This window comes from Lacerta agilis, chromosome 17, assembly GCF_009819535.1.
Source record: "Lacerta agilis isolate rLacAgi1 chromosome 17, rLacAgi1.pri, whole genome shotgun sequence".
In the NCBI taxonomy this organism is placed as follows: Eukaryota; Metazoa; Chordata; class Lepidosauria; order Squamata; family Lacertidae; genus Lacerta; species Lacerta agilis.
The window spans coordinates 3,763,102-3,767,465 of NC_046328.1; positions in this window are offsets into that span (position 1 = coordinate 3,763,102).

Sequence of the window (4,364 nt, forward strand, 5' to 3'; positions counted from 1 at the left end):
CCCAATGCATTGCCTTTTTAACCCTTCTCTGGCCCCTTCAGCCACAGATTCCTATGAAGGTCACTATGTAGCATCTTGGTCAATGCTGAGGTTCATGGACAGGAATTTTGAAGTCGTTTTTATATCTTGCAAACCCCGTTCTGCCCTGTTATGCCTTGTTCCTGCCCCGCCACTGTTCCACCCGTTTTGCCTTTTTCCAGGTCCAAAAGGATCTATGAGTTGGCAATTGCCTGAAATGGTCTCCGGCTGTACAGTTTCACAATATGAGTATTTATTATCATCGCCAGCCCACCTTTTATTATTTTCACAATATGAGTATTTATTATCATCGCCAGCCCACCTGGGCAATCCTTCCCAGGAAAGTAACATTTTTAAATGCATTGAGAAATTCATTTTAAAAAATTAAAAAATTCCTTTCAGTAGCACCTTAGAGACCAATTAAGTTTGTTCTTGGTATGAGCTTTCGTGTGCATGCACACTTCTTCAGATACACTGAAAAAGAAGTCACCAGACTTGAATGCAGACTTGATAAAGACTTGAAGGCAGGAAAGTGGAAAACAAAGGGTTAAATGCTGCTGGGCAAAACAGCAACTAAGGAACAGGGAGAAGCCACAACAAGGAGGGTCTTAACAACAAGGTGGTTTTAACACAGCAAAAGGCAGGGAGGGACTGAACAACAGTAATTGCTAGGGCAGGTAAAAGGACGCTGCGAAACACCAACCCAGGAGATATTTTTGCTAGCGGTAGAAAAGCAGGGATTTTAAACAGCTCAGAAAAAGGGGGACAGAGGGAAACACGAACTTCAGAGCAGTAAAGAAACTTTAAAAGGGGGGAACCAGAGGAGTTGGGGTGAAGGAATGACAGACAACACAACGCCAGGAACAGGCAAGCCCTCCAAAACACCGGGAGGGAGGGAGGCTGAGGGAGGCGTGAGAGGGAAGAGCGACGCTGACGCAGTGAGCAGAGCCGTCCCCACAGCAGCCCGCCGCTGTGAGCGCGCTCCTCCTTTGCCTCCGGGACAGGAGCTGCCTTGGGCAAGGGGGGGGGGGCAAAGGGAGGAACTTGGGCGGCAGGGACAGCAGCCTCCTTCTCCGCTCCTCTCCTCCTGCCCCGCTTCTTCCTCAGCCTAAATGGACGCGCCGGGCAGCCCAGGATGCGGCTCCTCTTGCCCGGCGCCCATCATTTTTGCTTCTGGGGGGGGGGGCAGCTGGCTTCTAGGGGGGGGGCAGCTGCCCCCCCCTGCCCCCCCTTCGGTACGCCCATGGATCAAATGAATTAAAAACCAAACACAACTCAATTTTTTCATAACATTTTTTTTAATTTTTTAAACATTTGCTTTTCACTCAGCAGTGCTTTTAAAATGTTTTTCATTAATTGTTTTTTTTATTTCTTTTCTTTTAAAAAATAGTTTACAGATGTTCTCTTTCTTTTTTGTTAACATTAATGAGGCTCCACCAAATGCATTCAATGCAAATAGAAATAACAGGAGGAAGAAACATCTCTGCCAAAGGAGAAACAACACAGAGACTTGAGGCATCTTAAAGCCTGCAGCAGAAGACCATGATTGTTAAAAGGAAATTCCAAGTTGAGGCAGTGTGCTTCCCTCTATTTCTAGTAAAGAGGCTCTGCATACCAATGCTTCTTTCTTTTTCTTACATTTGTATCCAAACTTTTCCTCCAAGATGCTCAAGGTGGCATATATAGTTTTCCCTGTCTCCATTTTATCTGCACAACGATGTGAGGTGTGTTAGGCTGAGCGACAGTAACAGACCTCCTGAGCTTCATGGTTCCCCAGGTCCCTATTCCAACACTAATCACTACACCCCACTACTTCTCATAGGCAACAGCACCAATGCACAAAAGGGAGGTATCTGCAGACTTGGAAGACCCCCAATATTTGCAGTAGCCCCCCACAAAAAAATGGAAACATTACTTGAGCAAGGAAAATTGGGTATGTAGAATTTTATCTTATTTCATGTTGTTGTAGGTACTGGTGTTCTGGTTCTTATATTTAATTTTTAAGGGTTGTATCTTTGCCTACAGACAGGGGTGGAAAATCCATGGCGCTTTATATGCTGAACTATAACTCCCATAATCCCAGAATGTTGGCCATGGGGGCCAGGACTTGGAATGAAGGGTTTGGCTGAACAAAAGTTCTCTAAACTAGTTCAAACATCTCCGAACTACCCCTGAAATTAGTTCCCATAATTGCCCAGTGAACTAATGGTAAATTAAGTTCAGTCTGGGGTAGAACTTGGAACAATTTCTAATTCATCTTCAGGGGACCTGGACTCTTGGCTTCTATTTAAGAAAAAGTTAAGTACAGTAAACTGGATATCTATAAAGAAAGTTACACAGCAAAACAAGGATGCAATGTCTTACAAACTCTGCATAAAATAGGTCTCTCGATATCTATTTGCTAGAATGGCAAACCAAAACCTCCATTTACAGGTAGGTAGCCGTGTTGGTCTGCCATAGTCAAAACAAAATAAAAAATTTAAAAAAAATTCCTTCCAGTAGCTCCTTAGAGACCAACTAAGTTTGTTCTTGGTATGAGCTTTCTGCACATGAAAGCTCATACCAAGAACAAACTTAATTGGTCTCTAAGGTGCTACTGGAAGGATTTTATTTTATTTTATTTTATTTATTTTATTTTATTTTGGCAAAACCTCCATGTTCAGGGGTAGTATATTTCTGAATATCCAGTGCTGGAGGAAAACAAAGACTGTTGCCTTTATGCCCTGTCTGCGGACTTCCACCATGGGAAACAAGATGCTGGACAAGATGAAACTTTAATCATCTGATAGTATCTGCTTATGTTCAAGACTGATAAAACTCTGTCTTGAATTTTAGAAAACCTGTTTACATGCCTATAGGTGTCAGTTTAATTTACGGTAATTGAGTGTAGTCGATGACCTAAAAATTTTTTCCCATTCCAATTGAAGAAGAGCCTGGTGATATTCAGAAGCTTGCAATGTGCATGCACTAAGAATATATTATTTAGTTTCATGGCTCTTTCAGACCTCCAGGGCATGAGGCCAGAAGGCACAATTAATAGCCTGCATTGTTATTTCAAAAGTTAGTCTGCCTGCCACCCGTTAGTGGGACTAAATAACTGCTTACTGGTAATTGAGTTTTTTAATACAGCCAAATCCTCTTACTTGGACCTTACTGGTTAAGCTCTTTGACCATTTTAATGAGGGGTTTGCAAACTGTAGCTTGAAAGTAACAGTCAAATTTATTATTATTATTATTATTATTATTATTATTATTATTATTATTTAGTGCACTACATCCCACCCTTCACTAAGGTCTCAGGGCAGGTTACAGCATTAAAAACAATGTTAAAAACAATCTAGAACAACTTTATGATTTGGCTGCAAATAGATATCACATAATTTACCTGCCTGGCCCTGCCCTTCCTAAAGGTGAGTTGCACACACACGAATGTGGGTTGCTTGACAATATTAGAGGCAACACTTTATTATCCAATCAAGCTCAATGGAATCTCACTCAACACATTCAGCTGCAGCTGCCAAGTAATGAGAGTGTGTACACTTGTGAAGGTGAAGTTTGCCTTGGTCAGATTATAACCCTCGTAGAACCTTTGTGCCCTGTGTGTTTTCGCCTGCTAGAAATGTGCCCTTGAATTCTGATAATGACTCTCACTTGCCTGAGTGGGAGGCTAGAGAAGGGTGTAGGACTGTGTAGACACTAGCCTAGTGTACAAAGGTAAAAATTTGCATTTGTTGCCCCACCCATCACTGGAATGCCATTCCTTCTGGATGGAAGCCAAGGGGATGGGTGTCCTCAAGGATTTTCATGGGGGTGGGGGAACAGCAGGCTAATTTCTGACAACAATGTCACACAGAACATGGAGCAAGGTTGTTTTCTGCTGCTCCAGAAGGCAGGACTTGAACCAATCAGGACTGTCCCACCATGAGGCAAGGTGAGGCAATTGCCTCAGGAAGCAGGATCCACCAGGGCAGCAGATCCCAATGTCAATCTCTCCCCCCCCCACCTTGTTCCTGACGCAGACCTTTCCTAACCCTTCTTCCCTAGCAGTGAGTGGGTACCCAAATGCCTTGGGCTGCTGGCCCTGAAACCAATGGATTCCAATTGCAATAAAGGATATTCCAACTAAACATTAGGAATAGCTTTCTGAGCGCAAGAGCTGTTTGACCGTGGAACACACAACTTCAGGTGGTGGACTCTCCTTCCTTTGAAGTTTCTAAATGGGGTTAGACCAGGTTCTATACACAGTTGCTCTCTCAAGAAAAGAAAAAGCAGCAAATCTGGGGTGTGTGGTTCATTTGGGGTAAGGGAGGCTCCCCCCCCCCCGTGAACACCCATAGGCCTAAGAT